The sequence below is a fragment of the Microtus oregoni genome, unplaced genomic scaffold (genome assembly GCF_018167655.1).
Source record: "Microtus oregoni isolate MIOR12 unplaced genomic scaffold, Mior012 000029F_ref0000214, whole genome shotgun sequence".
In the NCBI taxonomy this organism is placed as follows: Eukaryota; Metazoa; Chordata; class Mammalia; order Rodentia; family Cricetidae; genus Microtus; species Microtus oregoni.
Window position 1 is genome coordinate 24113893 of NW_024543088.1, and position 20397 is coordinate 24134289.

Consider the following 20397-nt stretch of genomic DNA (forward strand, 5'->3'; position numbering starts at 1 on the left):
AGACTAAACACTGGCTTCATTGTAAGTGCGCAATTAAACCTTGGCTGCGGCCCTTAGGACAGACAGTGAGTGGTCAGGTAAGCAGAGAAATAGTGGCGGGTGGAACCAGGTTAAGACTTCATTTTTAATTTTTCTTCTTTGGAAGTGAAATATATTTTGTAATTTGTCAAGTGAAGCCACGATTCATATTTATCTTTAAAATTCTAGGAATCTCACATTTTAAAACCAGGAGCTTATTCCAACATGGCTGCTCTGTCTGATGAATGTGTCTCAGGCTTGTGTCCAAGTGTCCCCAAGTAGAAACTGAGAGTGTTCTCTTGGGAACAGCATGAAGCAAGCACACGTGAGTCATAGGCAGGACCATGGATGCCGTCCGTTCCCAAAGGCCTTTGAGCCTGGGTGCCTCTAGGCTGGCAGCTCCGCTTTCCTGGGAGTAGAGAAGGTCTCTGGTTGTCCTTTGCGCCAGTGCGCCCGTCTTTTACACCAGGGCCCAGTGGTCTCTTGGGTGTCTTGTTCTCCGACTGTGCACTCCCTGGTCCTTGTCTTATGTTTCCGTGCTATCCCGATGCTTTCCCAAGCCCTTTGCCTACATCCTTGCCTTCATTCCTGCCACTCTTGTCCCTGATCTTCTGTGTCCCTTGACTCAGCGTCCACTTTCTGTCCTCTATTTTCTCCTTGTCTGCACCCTTATCTTACAGCAAATCACCAGATGCCTTTTGGTTATTCTCCCCAGAACATTTTGGGGTTACTGTACACTCTGGGTTTACAAACTCATGTTCCCAGTGCCGTACACAGTGTCTGGTATAGTCAGTACCAACAAAGAGTTGTTGAATTCATGAGTTTAGTGGGTTTTTTTTACATGCAGTTATTTGTGTGTGTGGGGTGTTGCACGTGTGCCGCAGTGTGTGCGTGGAGTTTGTCTGATCACTAGTGGGAGTTGGTCCTCTCCCTCTACCACATGGGATTGGGTAGCAAACAGAGTGCCAGGCTATCAGCAAGCACCTTTTCTTGCTGAGCCGTCACAGCAGCCTGCAATTAATCTCGCCCCGTCTCCTGTGATTGCCATCACTTGTCACTAATATGTTTGGTTTTTCTCTGCTATTGCAAGCGTCCTGATTGCTCTCTTTCACAATGTCTTGTGCTAAGCAGGCACTCTCGTGACCAGTATCTTAACATAAGCCTTCATCTCCTCACGGCCAGATCACTCCCCAAACTTCTCATCTTGCCTCTTTGATGCTTTCTCCTTTCTCCAGGCCCCACCCCCTCCCAAACTTCCCTGGTAATGTTTGAAATGTCTGTTTCTGCTGGCCTGCAGCCATACACACAGACAGAATATTGTATACATAATAAATAAATAAATATTTAAAAAAAATAAAATAAAGATGGGGGAAATGGCTCGAGCTTGTAATCCTAGCACTCAGGAAGCTGAGGCAGGAGCTTGCCCGAGGTCAAGGCCAACCTGAACTACGTGGTCACTCTGACTCAAAGCAGAGCAAACTACGCCAAGCAAAGCTTTTGTATTACTTGAATAAAGCTTATTTTTGGGTTGATGTTTTTAGATGTACAGAAAAGTGGCAAAGACAATACAAAAAACTCCAGCATAACTTTCGCCCAGTTTCCCATGGAAGCATCTCCTGTGGTCATAACTTAGTTGTCAAAATTCAGAAATTAATATGATTATTATTATCTGAAATCTCGACTTCATTTGGTTTTTACAAAGTTTTTCAAGTACTGTCTTTTTCTCTTTCAGCATATACTCTGGCTTCCATGCTGCATTTAGCTCATCACATTGGTAATATCAGCTTTGGTAAAAAATGTCAAAGCATAGGAGGATTGCATGCGTCTTCCACCTTGGGCAGCAGCCCCCTAGGGTGTGCCTGCTGCATCTGTTTCCATAAATGTCCTTCCTGAGAGGAGCATGCAGGCATGCATACCTGCTTAGGCCGTGCCCTTGTGCATGCACATGTGTACACACAATTGCATTGAGAGAGATTTCTCTACATAGGTGTTTGAAATCAGTGTAGCTTGCTTATTCTTCATGTGTAACCCGTCACCTTGCTTTTCATTCCATCCCATTAGATATCCGCAGTGTAACAGCGCTTACCAGTCCCTCGGGATCCGTGTCCTTCACTCCATCCCATTAGATATCCGCAGTGTAACAGCGCTTACCAGTCCCTCGGGATCCGTGTCCTTCACTCCATCCCGTTAGATATCTGCACAGTAACCACACTTAACAGTCCCTCGGGATCCGTGTCCGTTACTCCATCCCGTTAGATATCCGCACAGTAACTGCGCTTACCAGTCCCTCGGGATCCGTGTCCTTCACTCCATCCCGTTAGATATCTGCACAGTAACCGCGCTTACCAGTCCCTCGGGATCCATGTCCTTTGCTTTTGCATAGCCCTGCAGTAGGTGCCCGTGCACACAGGGAAGATGTGGTTTAGCCATTGTATTGTATTACAGATCCTGATGAAAGAGCCTCTCTGCGTGTTCATTATTTGTCCGCTTGTTTTCCAGAGTTTACCATTGCTTCCCTTTAAATCCATCAGCGTTATTTGTCTTATACAACATTTGGAATTTTGCTAAATTAAAGTTAAAATGTAGATTAAGATGATGTCGTTCTCTTTTTTCTTTTGTCTTATGCTGAATGAAGTTGAGTGTCTTTCTTAGTCATTGTTCTATTGCTGTGAAGAGGCACCATGACCCAGGCAACTCTGATAAAAGAAAGCATATAATTGGGGCTTACGTTTAGTTTCAGAGGTGCAGTCCATTATCATCATGGAAGGCAGCAAGGCAGCATGCAGACAGATACAGTGGTGGAGAATTAGCTGCCAGTTCTGCATCCAGGCTCGCAGGGAGCAGGAAGAGAGAGGGATTCAGCTGGGCCTGGCTTAGTCTCTTTCAGACCTCAAAGCCACCTCCAGTGACACACTTCCTCTAACAAGGCCACACCTCCTAATCCTTGCCAGTAGCGCCACTCTCTGGTGACCAAGCGTTTACTGTGAGCCTGTGGGGGCCATTCTCAGTCAAACACTACAGTGTCTTCAGATATTCGAAAACAATCCCTGTTTCTTCTCTCAGCTGTAGCTAGAGCTGCGTTCACACAGAGACAGTTTGTATATTTGACACCAGCACAGGAAAGGAAAAAATGAAAAGGAGAGTAAAGTTGGGTATCTGATGCTATACAGCTTATGTAACAAAGCATGGGCCTCTACTAAGTTGAGAATCAAAAACAGGCCAGGCGGTGGTGGTGCATGCCTTTAATCCCAGCACTTGGGAGACAGGGGCAGGTGAATCCCTGTGAGTTCGAGGCCAGCCTGGTCTACAAGAGCGAGTTCCAGGACAGCTAGGAGTGTTACACAGGGAAACCCTGTCTCAAAAAAACCAAAAAACAAACACACAAAAAAAACCAAAAACAGTAAGTGTTTAGCTCCAGACCAAGGGATTTGATTTCTTTTTCTTTATCGGCCCTCTTAGAATATTTTATTCGGCCTTGAGTATTATGCTTTAAAGGGACCATGCTGAATTTAAAGTATCTTTGTTATTTTGCCACCCTACAAAAATCACAAACTGTGGTTTAAGTGACTCCTCATTCAGGAGCAGGAGAGCTGCCTCTTGCAGAGGTGCCTGGTTTGCTAGCTCCCGTGTCAGCTGGCTCACAGCCACCAGTTAGTCCAGTCCCAGGGCATCTGGTGCATCTGCCTTCCAGGGCACCTACATTCACAGGCATATCCCTCATAGACACACGTGTATACGCATAATTTAAAAAATAAATCAAGACTACAAACTATGATTCAATATGGGTCTCACTGGGCTCAAATCCATAGCTTTTCAGGGCTTTGATCCTTCCTGGGGAGCTCTGGAGGAAAGTCTGTTTTTGTTTTGTTTCTGTGTATTTGCTTACTCTCTTCTTCTAGCTTCAAAGTCCACTCATACCCCTTGTGCCTCTTTCCATCTTTAAGCAAGCAGGAACTAGTGGAGTCTTCATAGTAACTCTCTGACCACAGCTGAGAAGGATTTTGTTTGAGATTGGCTCTATCTGAATAATGTCCTCATTTCAACGTCCTTAAACTCAATCACATTACTAGGTCCCTTGTGTAAAGTAACTTTCACTGGTTCTGATGATGGGGACATTCTGCTCATTAGAGAGAGTCACCAGGGTGTGAGGAAGGCAAGTTATACACAGAGAATCATGCGAAAAAACTGAAGATGATCCAGAATGTATTTCCTGGAAGACAATACTACGATATTCCCGGAGTCGTTAGTCCATTTAGCCCACGGTACATGGCTGCCAGTGCGGAGGCTCCTGGCACGAACTGCAAAGGAGCGGGAGCCTCCAGCCAGAGAAGCAGCATCAAATTCTGAAAACAGATGGCTTGAGTGTCAAAAAGCCCTATTAAGTTTACAAGGACTCGTGCATCACTTCACCAGGAAGAGAGGTGGGGAGAGAGACTGGGTGCAAGCAGAAGAGCAAGCTTCTGCTCTCTCTGCTGAGGTTTACAATGTATCGATTCCAACTAGGAGAAACTTCCATTAAATAAGAATCAAGATACCTGAAGCTCCAAGGACTGGACGCCTCCCACCCTGTACCACCTGGAAAAGAAATGCCATGAGAGCCAAGCTCTGCCACCGGAAATGAGCACATTTTCAGGCTTTCCCAGGCCTTCATTACATTTGTCTCTTTAAACACATTGAACTTGACCTTTGGGATGTTGCTGACAGGCAGGAGTTAAAGAACAAACCCTCCTACCTGCTTGTCAGGCGGTGGCTTCTAAGGCAGCTGCAAACGTGTATCTGTGAACTCGATCCAGAAACAGCCAGGCAGGGGACAAAGTTTAACCGGAGGGAGTAGTTGACCGCCAGTAGTTTCAGCTGTCTGTCCGGACCGCAGGGTGCCGTAAGTAGTGTTTTGTTTTTTAACTTTGATGGCATTTTAACATCGAAGATTTGCAAGAATAATTTACATAAGATTAAATCAAGTCCTGCATGTGTCTTCTATACTAGCCCGGCTTAGGACGATTCAGCGGTTCACAAATAGTTTTGTTCTTTAAAATGAAGAGAAGCCATAAAAATCCGAAGCAAGGAGTCTACTCCGATCGCTCCTGATTGTGTCTTGTGTTGAGTGGAGGCCTCTGCAGTGAGAAGCAGATGGCAGTGGAGGTGGAGTGGCCGCAGATCTGTGCTCCTTTCTCCCCGTGTTCCCTACCGCTGCGTAAGGCCGTGGCAGCAGATAGCACTCTGGGTGACGGAGGGCGAGCAAAGAAAGGAAATGAACGAGAAAGGAGTGCTTAAGATGGAACAAAATGTTGGGATCCTAGACTCAGGAGCAGCAGAATGAAGTGGGTGCCAGTGTCCCCAGAAACTTAATGTGACTGAGAGAGATACTTTAAGATAGTGACATGTGTCCTGATTTGTCAGGTGGAAATCCCAGACCTAGAGTATATAAAATAAGCCCCGTACACGAGATTGGTGGTGCCCTCCTGTCCTCGTCGCGGGATTAGGACTCCTAGAGCTGCACATTATGTAAACACGCTGGCTTCGCGCATGTAGCTACGAGGATGTTAAGACTGTGTTTGGTGTTGCAAGGGTTGGTATTTTCTGTTTCCTTTTAATACAGTGGATTTGAAAAACTGAGGCATGTCAGTTGTGTGATTTTGAATATTTTGACATAGTTAATACGTGAGTTAAAGGCTAGCTCTTGGCCAGTAACGCTGCCAGCCCTTGGTGAATGCTGAGGGTGTTTATGTAGAAGTTCACTGCGTTTCCCTGTCTTCAGACCTTAGGGACAGTTTATTTCCAAGCTCACTTCTTACTGCTGTGTGCTGAGTGGGACCCGGACTGTGGTACTGGGGGTGACGAGAGCTCAGGACACATTGTTCCCAGCAGGCTCCAGGGCTGCAGTGAAGTGAAGACTCTGTCCATCCTATCTTTAGTCTGCTGGGTCTTAGTGATCCTAGGGGTCTGACCAGTTAACTTCCTTAAGGCAGGAAACTGTGTTGGGTGAAGTTATTTGGTCAGTTGCTGGTTCATGAAGCAAGACGAGGGAGGGAGTGGACGTCTTTGGAAAGAAGCCAGAGGGATATGTGTCTCGGTCACCGGGGAAGCAGCTGTTTCCTGACTGCATTTGAAATATTCAGACTTTTAGTCACCTGGAAGGCCAAACAGGTGTTGACTTAACCAAAATCCTTTGGTACTTTTTAAAAGCCAAGGTCCTTTGAAAATTTTCAGGCACCTCTGCGAGCCACCTATCCATTCCTACAAGTCCCCTAGCTTCCACACCATTGCTGCACCCCACAAGGTGACTCGGTCTGACTCCCGGGCATGTGTGTACCCCACCCCTTGTCTTCAGTTCCCTCTAGCTACATACATATGTTCGCTGATTCTTGGAAGCTTCAAGCCTCTTCCTGCCTTAGGGCCTTCGCTGCCTGGGTTGCTCTTTTCCCAGGCTGTCTCTTCCTCTGCCATCAACACTTCCTCCTACCAGGCCTTCGAGACTGCAGGTACTGCCCCCACTCCCGTGCCCCACACCACCCCCTTTTCCCTTTGCCTTGGTTTGCTGTTTGTTTGCTTTTAACGTTCAGCGGGACATTATTTTATAAATAGGGAAGTGTACATAGAGGTGTGTATGTCTCCGTATGTATATGTTTGGTCTTTCTCCCTAGGCTGTAGGTGTCAAGAGGCAAGAACTTTATCTTCCTCAGTGCTGTGTCACCAGGCTAGAGCAGTGCCGCTTGTCAGATAACAGATGCCTGGGAAAGAGTTGTATGAGCAGATTAATGTCACGGGGTGTCGGCAAAATTTATTCTAAAGATAGGGATTCTTTTTTTAATAACTGATAGAGTCACATGATTCTAAGACCAGAGCATAAAAAGCTCCATGCTGAGAAGTCCCACTGCAGCCAGCCCCTATCCAGGGCACTTTGGTTCTCGTTAGAGGCCCGAACCTCTGCTCTTGTTTCCCCATGTATCCTTCTCCATGTTCTCTCTCTCTCTCTCTCTTCATTTTTTCGAGACAGGGTTTCTCTGTAGCTTTGGAGCCTGTCCTGGAACTAGCTCTGTAGACCACGTTGGCCTCAAACTTACAGAGATCTGCCTTGCCTCTGCCTCCGGAGAGCTGGGATTAAAGGTGTGCGCCACCACTGCCCAGCTTTTCCATGATTTCTTAATGGACATGCATAAAAGAATAGACTCTAATTTGCTTGCTCTTTTCCACACAATACTTGTATTCTAGTCTGAATTTTTAATATATGGTGAATATGTCTTGCTAACAACACTTGAAGAACACCTTCATTTTAAACAGCTGTGTATTGTCACATTGTATGTTTGAACTAAACACAAGCAGTCTCATGGACATGGGCATTGGCTGTTTCTAGTACCTTCCTGTTACAAACAGCGATGAAGTTCTTGTTTCTGTGCGTTGTTAAGAGATGCTGTAGATGGCTGATTGTCCTCCAGGAAGCCGACACCCATTTGCAGTCCCTTAGCAATGTATAAGACATTGGTTCCAGTATCCCTGCCCAGTGTATTATCAGACTTTTGGAGTTTGGCCAATCTCCTAGATTTTTTTTTTAAAAAATAGCTTCAGAATAATTTTTGTTATCTTTAGAGTTTATAATAGAATTTTTGTGAAGTTTAAAAAAATTTAGTTGCTAATAAACAGATCATGAAATTTATCAACTTAATAACAGTTTTATTTTTTAATTAAATAATTAATTTTGGGTTTTCAAGACAGGGTTTCTCTGTATAACTTTGGTGCATGCCCTGGAACTAGCTCTTGTAGACCAGGCTGGCCTCGACCTCGAACTCAGAGAGATCCACCTGTCTCTGCCTCCTGAGTGCTGGGATTAAAGGCCTGTGCCACTACCGCCCGGCTCATTTGTCTTCTTTCTACACAAGAAGAAGGTAGAGGAGTCGAAAAGAGAGAAAAACCAAAGACAAACTACCTTAACCTCTCTTCACCCATAGCTCCTCTTCTTCAGGGAATGAGACCTTAGAAATTAAAGCAGTTTGTAAGTCAGAAGGGAATAAGGTTTAAGGCCATGTCATTAGTTTTAATAGCTCCAGGCAGATTTGTCATAGTTTGGTTTTCTGTTGAATTTAGTCTGGCATTTTTATACATGCATTTTTGCGGTCTGATTACTCTGAGCCTCTCTCATTCCTGCCCCATCTACTTTCTCCCCTTCATGTCTTTTGTTTTGTGACCCATTGAGTTGAACCAGGATTCTCGCCGAGCATGTGCAGTGTGGAGCTATCCACTGACGCCTACTAGGGTCACCACGAGAGACAATAACTTCCCTTCCCCCAGCATTCATCACTTGTCAGTAGTTTCTCAGGAGGAGGGACGTGTGAGCCCCTCCCTAACCTATCACCGACTACTGAGAGACCCCTGTCTCTCCTCCGCCCAGGTACCACAGCTGCTGCGAGTTCACGGTTGCGCTGGCCATACCCTGGCCAGAAGGCAGCACATGGCAGCAGCCCCCCCCCCCCCCCCCCCCCCCCGTCACATTCTTCCCTCTCCTCCCAGCTCCTGTGATGTTCCCAGGCCAGCCTGGAACTCCCTGTGTGGCTCAGGCTCACCTTGCCGCACTCTGTGTGCCTTGTCTTCCCCAGTGCTGGGCTTACAGTCAGGAGCCACCGTGCCCAGCTCTCTGGCTTGTAATTTTAAAATTGTATTTTGAACGTTTTGTACTTTCAAATAACTTGAAATATCCAAGCTAGAATCGCAGCACATGTTTGTAATCCTAGCACTCGGTCGTAGGTGGCTAGCCTGGGCTATGTAACAAGACCCTGTTTCACAAAACAAAATTGGATCACTCTAATGGAGAACCGCTGTTCCTGAATATGGAACACTGACAGTCGGATATGGAAATGTTTCCCGGGAGTATACAAGCCTCCCCTGCTACAAAAACAGTATATATGTATGCATACACATGCATGTGCTTGAATCGCTTGTGTGTGTGTGTGTGTGTGTGTGTGTGTGTGTGTGTGCATGTAAACACTCACACATCAGACTCTGTCCCAGGCACTTCCTCGTGTGTGGCCTTGTTTCCTCGCTTCTTTACTCCGGAAAATGGGATAATAATGCCTCATCTGCCTTCCTCATGAAGCAGTCAGTGTGACTGGAACCAGGTAATCACTACTTCAGCCATATGTTTAAAGAGTACATCTTGAGTGCTGTGTTGTGAGAGTGGTTTCCATAGCAAAGTGGTGTGACCAGTCTTGTGAAATTAATTTCAAAACACTGGCAACACAGACTTAGCCGAAGCAGTTTACACAAGATATTCTACGGACATCAAAGACAATTATGGGACACCTGGGAAGCACAGGCCAACCCTTTCCCTACGTCTCAATGCATACAATATAGAGTAAACACACCTTTTGCAGCGGGTCAGAAAAAACACTTGGACAAACAGGCAGAGGCCCAGTGGCCACACAGAGGACACTTGGGAACTTGAAAACCAATTTGGGGCTGGCGTTGAGGGCAGATGCGAGGTAGAAGGGCACACAGCACAGGGTGTAGGGGCTGCCGGATGCTTCATAGAGGGTTTCTCCCAGGCCAGCCCTTAGTAAAGCTCTTCTCCCAAGCCGCCCTAGCTGTTTTGTTTCCGGGGTGGGGTAGTTAAGACAGGGTCTCTCTACATAGCCCTGGCTGTATTGGAACTCAGTTGTAGACCAGGCTAGCCTTGAGCTCAGAGATTCCCCTGCTTATGCTTCCCAAGTGCTGCGATTAAAGGCATGTGCCACCACACCCAGCTCCTAGCCTTTGTTTTAAAAATTTATTTATTTATTGAAGATTTCTGTCTCTTCCCCGCCACCACCTCCCATTTCCCTCCCCCTCCCCCAATCAAGTCCTCCTCCCTCGTCAGCCCAAAGAGCGATCAAGGTCCCTGACCTGTGGGAAGTCCAAGGACCACCCACCTCCATCCAGGTCTAGTAAGGTGAGCATCCAAACTGCCTGGGCTCCCCCAAAGCCAGAACGTCCTAGCCTTTCTTATGATCACTAGGGAGGGTGGGAACAATTGAATCCCATTCCTGGCTGTCACCCCTGTCCTTCTAGCTTTTGGAACTGAGTACTTGGTGGGGGACGTGAACGTCCAGTGGCTGTCAAATATCCAGGAAGTTTTTCTCTCCCAGGCTCCAGAACACCAGGGAATCATAGACTAGATAACAAGCTCACCAAGGGAAGAGTGCAACAGTCACTTGACCTGAGGGTGTGTGACTCCATGGTGACTTGTCTGCTTAGCGTGTGCAAGGTCCCTAGGCACAGTCCCCAGGACCTGAGGGCATGGGACTCAATGGTGACACAGCTGCTTAGCACGGGCAAGGTCCCTAGGCACAGTCCCCAGGGGCCAAGATCAAACCCATCCAAACAAAGAAAGTGCTGTCTGAGGCTTGGAGAGAGCTCAGGGCCTGGACCAGGTATCTAGACCCAAGCACCCACTGTAACTAGTCAGCTGTCCCTGCACCTAGGACAGAGATGGGATCACTGGGGCTTTCTGGTTTCTAGCCTCACCCAGGGTGAGCTCCAGATTTGGACTAGATCCTTCCTCAAAGGAATAGGTGGTAGAAGAGGACAGCCTATACTGTTGTCTGGCTTCAAGGCATGTGTGCACCCGCGCGCACACCCGTGCGCGCTCGTACACACACACACACACACAAAGAAAGGCTACCCACACAATCTGTTTTCTGGAAAATAATTAGCTAATAAAATCTATAGTCGTGGAAAGCAAGAGGCTTACATGGCTGCTTCAGGAAACTGCAGGGGGAATTTGCCAGAACATTTTCTTCTGGAAAAGGCTCAAGAACCAAGATACCAAACAATGACTTAAGGAACATAGGGAAAGGGGTGGGGCCTCCGGGGAGACAGCTCAGCAGATAAGAGCGGTCACAGCTCTTCTAGAGGACCCCTATTCGGTGTCCAGCTCACACCTAATGCCAGCTCCAGAGGGCCTGGTGCTCTCTGAGCATGCACACAGATGGCGTGTGTTCACATAGACACACAATCGTACACAAATAAACATAAACCTTCGAAAGAAACTTGACAGATGCATTAGACAGTAGTAACTGGGGAATTGTCATCATATAGGTGAGTATTAATAGGGCTGGTTTTCTGAGTAAAGAAAGCAATTGATCAGATGTTATGAACGTCTTCCAACACAGTGCAGAAGTTACCTTTGTTCTGTAGTCTAAATTTTTCAGCTTGATAATTCATCTTTGATTTCTATCATTTCTTCTTAGTTTTCCTTATACTTTGCTGTCTGTTGTCAATTTCCCCATTTCTCCATTCTTCCCTTTCCTGCTTGCCTTTCACAGAGGGCATTATTAGATGGCACTTACAAATTTGGTATATAAGTTAAAAGCCTTAACACTGGGATAGGGGTCCTGGTAGCTCAGTTACTTGCCTTCCAAATGTGAGTCCCAGAACTCATATAAAAGTGTTGGGTGTATGGTGTCACACAGTTGCAATCACAGGATTAGAGGGAGGCCATAGAGACAGGAGGATCCCTGAGGCTCATTGGCCATTATAGCCTAATTGGTGATCTGTGGGCCAATGAGAGACCTTATCATAAAGGAGGTAGATGACACCTATGTTGTCCTTGCAGGTGCATGTACGCCGGCATACACATGTGCACCCATGGAAACATACACCCACACATGGAGAACTGTTCACCAGAAAGTTTTACTGGGTATTAATTTCTTTAAAAAAAATTCTAACCTGTTTAATTTAGAATAACTTTTTTTTTGTTTTGTTTTTTTGAGACAGGGTTTCTCTGTAGCTTTGGTGCCTCTCCTGGAACTAGCTCTTGTAGACCAGGCTGGCCTTGAACTCACAAAGATCCATCTGCCTTTCGAATAACTTTTAACAGGGCATGTTAAAAATAAAATATATGTATCAAAACCACAAAGAGTGCAGAAATAAAATGATGGTAATAAAAAGTGATTCTCAAAATGTGCTCTGTTGGTACAAGCAGTGGCATTAGCTGGGATCTTACTCCAGATGAAGTCCCCAGTGCTTCCACATAAGACCTAACTATCGGAATATGTGGAGACAGGCACAGGAATCTTGTAATTTGATCCATGCTAATACTACTGCAACCTTACAGCAGAGACTTGGCAGCTTGCTCAAAAGAGGACCGGATAAACAATGCTGCGGGCTTTGTGGCGCATGTGGTCTCTGCAACAGCTGCTCGGCTGCCTGTATAGAGCAAGAGCAGCGACGGAACACACGTGACTGTGTAGGAAGAGGGAGGGAGAACAGTGACCCTGACGTGAAAATGAAATATTAAAAATATGCATTGGAGCTGGAGAGATGCTCACTGGTTAAGAGCACCAGATGCTTTTGGAGAGGACTCAGATTTGGTTCCCAGCACCCATATGGTAGTTCACAACTGTCTGCAACTCTAGTTTCAAGGGTTCTGGTGCCCTCCCCTGGTCTCTTTGGGCCCTGCACATAGGTAGTGTGCAGACATACATGCATACACATAAAACTTTAAAATAAAATATTGTAAAATGATAAATATAGGGGCTGGAGAGATGGCTCAGAGGTTAAGAGCACTGACTGCTCTTCCAGAGGTCCTGAGTTCAATTCCCAGCAACCACATGGTGGTTTACAGCCATCTATAATGAGACCTGGCGCCCCCTTCTGGCTTGCAGGTACACGTGGAAGGAATGCTATACACATAATATAATAAATAAATAAATAAATAAATAAATAATAAATATAAAAATGATAAATATACATTATATACACATATAAAAATACCATAATTAAGCCCATTGTTTTACATATTAATATATTCTACTAGAAGGCAAGAATGCAGGTTGTCCTTGCCCTGCAGAGTACTACAGAACCAGAAAAATGATTGGGCAGCCTGGACCTGAGCCGCTGAGCACTGTTAAAATCAGTGGTGCTGCTGCGGGCGTGATGGGGAAGGGCGTGGAATTCCACCACTCAGGAGATGGAGGCAGGGCGATCATGAGCTTGGTCCAAGGCTAGCCTGGGTGGGTTACATCGTGAGCCCCTGTCTCAAAAGAAACAGCAATTTGATGAAGGTTATGATTGTGTTGTGACCCTTAATATAAAAAATCTAAGCATCTTGTTGAGGGCTGGCGAAAAACACAATATTGTATTAGAAAGCTGCACCAGGGAATTCTAGAGATGAGAGAAATGTCAAAGAAATGGCTTTTGGTGAGAGTTACAGGGTCAACACTTACTGTACTCCGTGTGTGAGAGCAGGCCTTTTAGTGTGTAAATTACATGTTTATCGAAGACTTTCCAAGTACAAAATAAAGTCTGGATAAAGTCTACAGTTTACATTCATCAGTAGCTTGTTATACTTAATAGATTATCAGACAACTCTCCAAATTCAGGAAGAGGGTGAAGGGCCCTAGGGAGAAGCAACAGCAGGTCACTTAGGGTGGTTTGCAGGAAGGAGGCTCAGGGCCCAGGCAGGATGAATGAGGACCAGCTTGACATGTATGCCCTGAGCACTGTGAGGGGCGTCAGGGCTGAGGTATGTGCTCTCCTCATGAGAACACGAAGCACTGGGTTTAGGAGCCAGCTTATCCTGTACAATGTTCTGTTTGCTGAACTAATGCTGTCTTCAAATAAGGTCGCTCTGTTAGGGAACTTCCTTCCACTGCAGCCGAGGACCCTAAAGAATAGTTTAACAGGGTCAGGTCTGCTCTGGCTCCTGGTTTTGGAGGCGGTGGCCCAGGCTTACTGCAGTGGCCCAGCAAGAGCCTGTAGCCGAGGAGCCTGCTCATCTTAGCCTCGGGCAGCTGAAGGGAGCAGGAGAGGATGGCGGTGGACTTCAGCATTGCCGTTGATGGCATCTCAATTGTAAATGGCTGGTACAGTACTCCTTTTATAGGAATAATAGAAACTCATAACAAACATCCTGCCTGATGACTCAGGTCCACCTGAGCTAGAAACCTCAAAGTAACAACAGACAGGGCAGGGTAGATTCTCCACCATTCTTCCTCGTCGGCAGTGCTGGGAGCGACCATTACAACTGATTTCAGGTTCTAGCCCAGGTAGACCTGTGCTAGATGTTTCTTATGTATTTCTGTAATTTGTATTAAAAGGAGCAAGGCACTATGCTGTTAAATCTTTATTAAGCATACCTCAAGGGATTTAGATGCTTTCGACAGATGTGAACCAGGTTGTCCGTAGCTGGGATGCCGTGAAATTCTGTGTGTGCACCGGTTGTCTCTTCCTGCATGACATCATCACAAAATTGCTGACTTGAAAAATATTCGTTTATTCCCTCACCTATGGGGCATGACCTAGCTTTGTCCTCTCCTTAGGTGTTCCTATAGCCTCAGTGAAGACGGTTGCCAGGGTCTAACTAGGGGACTTGTGGTAGGTAACACATTCCATTCCTGTGACTATGGGTCATGGTTATCAGACTGAGAGCGTCTACCCCCCACCGCCTTCTCCCCTGCCAGGTGAGGAAGTCTACCCTGAGTGCATAGAGGCCACCCACACTTCCCTGACATGTGGAATTCCCCAACATGGTCACATGCTTCCTCATAGCTACCATAAGAGACAGGTGCCGTGCTTTTATGACAGTCACATAATTATGTGCACATAGTCGCGTTCACCCAGCGCCTCTACTAGCCCTGTTGAGAGGAGCAAGTCCTGCTTGTACTGAAGGACAGAGGACCACAACTGGAGGTGTGGACCCCAGCATGGCCTTAGGAGTTTGTGTGCCACAGAAACCTAGAGGTCATGGAAATCTACCATGGGGTGACATTGGTACCTTATCCGACGTGGCTTCCTTACCCAAAACACTATTGCAGTGCCCTTTCTGTTCTCTTCCACGGTGCTGCTGTCAGTGGATGGTGGCCAGTAGCGTGCTTTTTAATAACTAGAAATGGGCTAATTAAACTAGGAGCGCAGAAGTAACCGTTCCCTGTCAGTACTGGGATGTGCTGTGACTAGAAACGGCCAGGTGGACACGCAGCTTGGCTGACCTCTGCAAAAGCTTCCTGTGTATGAGGAGCCCCAGGCTCTGTCGCTAACAGTCTAAACTGCATTTCTCCAAGGTCAGAGGTGCAAGGAGGGAAGCTCTGTTCTTTCTTAGTAGATACGCTAGACACCAATTCGCCCCAATGGGCATTTACTCACTTACTTAGTAAATCACTATGGGGTACTTCCCAGGTGCTCTCTGTCACCAGATTCTGCTTAATACAGTGCATGGCATATTCAAGAGTGCCACCATTTCTCCTGTCCCTGCTGCAGGTGTTGACGGGCAGATGCTATGTCTCGTATCTGCCAGAGAGTGTGGAGAGGCAGAGACGCTCTGTGTCACGCATGGCAGTAGGTACCATCCGAGAGGCCTTTGTGTCGCACCAGCTGGGAATGTGGTCAGCCTTCAGTAATCCCTCCCTCCAGTCTCTTCTTTCAGGGACCCAGGGTCACCCCAGGCCATGAGGCTATTTGAGGCCAGCCTGGGAAACATGAGATGCAATCTCAGAACAATAGCTGTATTCCTTTAAGTTCCTTAAAAGGTATTTTCACTTTGGCCTACTGCTCTTGGCGCCCTGTGAACGCCTGTTTACTTAGGCTTCCAAAGGTAGGATAGCGCCATGTGAGCGCAATAAAACAGCATGAGCTCAGCCACTTTGCCAGCAGAAAGGTGGCTCACTTTATTTCCATTTCTTTAATTACTGCTCAAATTGAACGTTTTTCTTATGAGCCTTGTGCCTTTTCATTACTGACCTAACTGCTAGGCAAGTCTTTTCCTCTTCCATCTCATTCCTACATTCACTTACTATACTGATTTTTTTAATTTTTTAATTAACAATTTCTTCATATAATATATTTTAATCATGTTTTCCTGTCCCCCAACTCTTCCCAGATCATTCCCACCACCCTACCCTCTCAAATTTATCTCTTTATCTTAATGATTTTTGAACTCACAATTGTACAATTTTTTTTTACATTTTGTCAATTTTGTAAATTCTTCCAAATAAGCTTTCTCCTTCATGTATAGTTACCACCACCCCTTGTAACATACTAACCCACACTCTTTTCAACCCTGCAGGAGTTTAGTTTCCTTGGCTTCTCTAAAAGATTCCCATGTGGTTTCATGCAAAAGATCCCTGAGCTCAGTGTGTGGTTGTCAGTCCCTTCAGGCCTGGTGCTGATCCCGAGAGGCAGTCCTGGCAGGCAGAGAAAGCAAGTGCCTCCTTCTTCCTCCTACCCTTCAGTCTCAGGCCATCAGATGTACAGTCCAGGTCAAGGTACAGCCAGTGTGGTGGGAAAGCCACAGCCGCAGGCACTTGAGGACAGAGCTACAGACTGGACAGGAGCCAGAGAGGGACGCGTGCATGCGCTGAAGTGTGTTTTTGACCTCATTTTCCCAATAGTTTTGAATTGAGTTTTCCTCAGTGCAAAAGAGCCTCGTGTTTCTGCATGGATGGTAGACCAGAGATTGTACATGTGTCTCCTAGCCAAGCCATTTCAGGCTGTTCTGTGTAGCTTACTCTAGTGTTTGCAGATTGCCTTATCAGCCATCTCTCGGAATTCTAGGATAATTTAGCTTTGCTAATAATAATAATCATTGCTTCTCTGACAGTGATTCTCAGATAATATTAGCACATTGCACTTTCCCTTTTAAATTTGAAAGATTTTATTTATTTATTTATTTATTTATTTATTTATTTTTGGTTTTTTGAGATAGGGTTTCTCTGTAGCTTTAGAGCCTGACCTGGAACTAGCTCTTGTAGACCAGGCTGGTCTCGAACTCACAGAGATCCGCCTGCCTCTGCCTCCCGAGTGCTGGGATTAAAGGCGTGCGCCACCACCGCCTGGCAAATTTGAAAGATTTGAAGAATATTTATCAGGTTTGTAGTTGGTAGCAGCAATGGAGTCTCTCCCTGGGTTTAGAACGCAATGACGCATGTGTAAGGCATGTAAAGGTGCTTGCCTTACATGTAGAAGCCTGTAGCGGAGCGGTCCCAGAAATGCAAACTTGGCATGATCTGTGACTGTTTTGTGGCCCAGCTAAGCAGTAAGCACCAACAGATGCCCCTGGGGAAAATCAGGAATCACAGCTCTTCTTGTGATGCAGGACTGTGTGTGTGTGCGTGTGTGCATGTGTGCGGGTGGGATGTACACATGCTAGTGTGTGCATGTGGAGGCGAGAGGGTGGCTTTGGGTGGCGTCGTTACTCCTTTGAGACAGGGCCTCTCGCTGAGGCTGAACTAAGCTAGTGACCGGCAAGTCCTTCCGCCATTCTCGTGTTTCCACCTGCCGCGGTACTAAGGTTAAAAGCATCCACACACCCACACCTGGCTCTGTTATGTTGCTACTGGAGTCTGAACTCGATCTTTGAGCAGAAGAGGATACACATTTCAAAGATACACACTTAGTACAAAGCCCCGAGTAATTTAATAGGCTGAAAATATGCTAAAGGGGTGGAGTTTTTTCAGGCCAGTGCTTCCGTCCTGAGTGGTTTCCAGTGGTGCCGTGCACTGCTGATTTTCATTTCAGTTCTGATACTATCTCACAGGTTTTAGCATAGTTGTTTCTGGATTGCAGTGTTCCCCATGAAGTTAAGAAGGCTTTGGCTGAAGTCCCACAGTGGACCTGGGACACACCTGCATTGCCAGGGGAGGGGCTGTGAAATGGGTCTGGATGGCGAGGATTCCAGTTGAAGGCTAGTGTTCATTTTGCTGTCATAGAGACCAGGAACACACAGGGACCATGACGAAAGTGTACAAGCAATGGTTTCCACTTCTACCTTTTAGGACGGCCTTGGAGTGAGAAAAATAAGCACACTGACAGCCAACAAAAGCAGAGGTGGCCTGGGGTGGGTGCTCCTTCTCCTCAGTTCAGTGTTTGAAGGTGAAGTGTTCTTTTGCCTTTAAATTCTATCCTCCCCCAAATTCTGTATGTCAAGACATTAAGAAAACCTGCTGGTACCCCATCCTCATTCTCTTCCTCCCGTCTCCCTAAATGGCTCCTTTCTTCATATGCTCTGTGGCGGCCTGTGCCGGGCAGTGAAGACAGGTTGACACTTTCTCTCCAGCAAGGGCACGGCAGACTGAGACAAGGATGGCGAGGGGTGGCTCTCCAGCACAGGAGAGCTGGAATGGAGGCTTTGCGGGGACATTTTGAAAGAGCAAAGCACCAAGAACTTTCAGATCAAGGAAAATGAATACATTCTTACGAAAATGAAAAATGAAGCCCTCGGGTCTGGCGTGCCTCCCCAGGGCCTGTATCTCTGGAGCACCCAGGCTCTCAGGAGATGAGCTGCTGGCCGCTTCCATCACCGCTAGCCTGCTGGACCTCTGCGGGCCAGTGCGTGGGGTGAGCCTTCGTTTTCCTGTTGTTTGCACACCTTTGTTTCGGCAGCATCATAACATTATGTTAATATTTTAATAATTTTGTGAGTCTGTAGATTTTTAAGACAAAATATAATTGAGAATTTTCTCAAGTCTCAATTTAAGGGTTCCTTCCAGATCTTTGATTCCCTGAGACATTAATTCCTAAAGTGTCTACAATAACTGGTGCTTAATTCCATAATCTAGGAAACAATCACTCAACACTTCATAGCAATAGATACAGTTCAGACACAAGTTAGTTACAGTAACAGAGTCTGGAAGTAGAAAGACTGTCACGTGACTCTTGGGTGTCATGTGACTCTTAGGTGGGTGTTCTGGGCAGATGGCTCTGCTTGCTTGCCTAGGGTGTTTCCCAGCCCAGGGTTACACTGTTGCATTGCTCTCTGTTGTCTAGGGTATTATGAACATCTACATGGCAGAAGCTGGGTCAGTGTGGAGGTGAGGGAGGCTCAAGGAGCCATGTTGGGCGTCACTCTTCCCCACTTCTCACAGGTAGATCTTACTCGTGCCGTCACCTGCCGTGTGTAAAGAAGACTTTAGAACAGTATCCAGGTACCACATAAAGTTTCAGATGTGGTGGGGTGCCAAAGAATCTCTAATGGAAGAAAGAGCGGACACTGGGGGACTGTGTTTCCATTGATTGCCAGCTAGATTAGCAGCTTTCCTTTCCTTTTACAATGTTCTTATTCCAGTAGCATAGTCTGAACCAGGAGCTAGAACTTGTCCCTACAGAACGTTACCAACACATAGTAAGAGATCTTGGACATGGATGTTACCATATTAACCTGCTTGTATGGTTTTCAGGGCATCTGTACACTGTGCAGAGTCCCCTTCTCTGCACCTGCTCTCTCCATTTCTCACTTGCATTACCTAAAACACTTTAGCCTGCAGCCTGTTGAGATTAGACTGGGACCTATGAGGTCTTTTGGGCAGAAGTAGTTTTTAACCAGCCGCAGCAGTTCCTGTCCACGACTAGTTAAGACAGGATTACCCTATTTTGTCAGGGAGACCGTATGCAATAGAAAACCAAGAGCTTTCCCATTGACTGTGTTACTTGGTTGTAAGTGGATTGTCTGAAAATAGCATGTAATTATATTAAGGTGTAAATATTAAACTTAATTTTAAGACTTTTTGCATGCTGTCTTCTTCGGTCTCTTGTCAACAGTAAGGAGTGGACAATGGTACTAACTGTGACTCTACACAGTTACAGTCCATTTGGGGAGAGTTGTATAAAGCTCATTTTAAAACAGTCCATGCTTCCTGATTCAACATTTGTTATCTTATAATATTTAAGACTTCTAATTCCTTTTTTGGAGTATTTGTATACTGTGATCTCACCTGAAGGATTTTTTTTTTTTGAGCCAGAGTCTCATGGAGTCTGAGCTAGCCTCAGACTCACTATGTAGCCACGGATTCCACCAGACTTCTGAGTGTCTGAGCTAGCCTCAGACTCACTATGAGCCACGGATTCCTGTCCTGTCTCTGCCTCCCAGCTACTGGGAATCCAGGAGTGCAGTGCCACACCTCATACAGGTGACCTTATATTGAAATGGGAAGTACTAACATGTGCCTTAGCAATGTTATACCTGGCATGGGCTATGCTGGCAGAATTGTCCCCGCTCTTTCTTGTCTGTTTTCTTCACCTCCTTCCTCTGTACAGACCAGTTCCACTCTTTCCTCTTATTGTAACTGGCTAGAACCACCCTGCGTAAAGTGATCATTCTCTTAGAAAGAAAAAGAAGACTTAATCCAGGCCCTTGCTAAGAGGATGGCGGTGCAAACTGGGAGTGGTAGAGCAAACTGCATCACAAGGATAGGGTGTGTTTGTGTAAGGACAAGCCTTTATTCCCTTTACAAACACGCACATGCCAAAGACAAGCAAATCACAAGCACAGACTGTCGTCTAGGCCGGGAGGAGCAGATTTCAGCCTTCCTCCAGTCTCCTCCCTTCTCGGGGCTTCTGCAGTTACTCTCCTCAAAGTTCTTGTCATACAGGCCCTTCACTTCTTTGGTTAGTGTTACTCACAAGATATTTTATGTT

At 46.2% G+C, this 20397-nt stretch overlaps 1 protein-coding gene across 1 annotated transcript in view; it reads left to right on the forward strand.

The window, feature by feature from the left end:
- Positions 1-6460: 6460 nt before the first annotated feature.
- Positions 6461-20397, forward strand: part of Map3k13 (mitogen-activated protein kinase kinase kinase 13) — a 107288-nt gene continuing 93351 nt past the window's right edge. The window contains exon 1 of the mRNA XM_041678264.1: positions 6461-6500. The gene's annotated coding sequence lies outside the window, so the exon portion shown is untranslated. The remainder of the gene's footprint in view (positions 6501-20397) is intronic.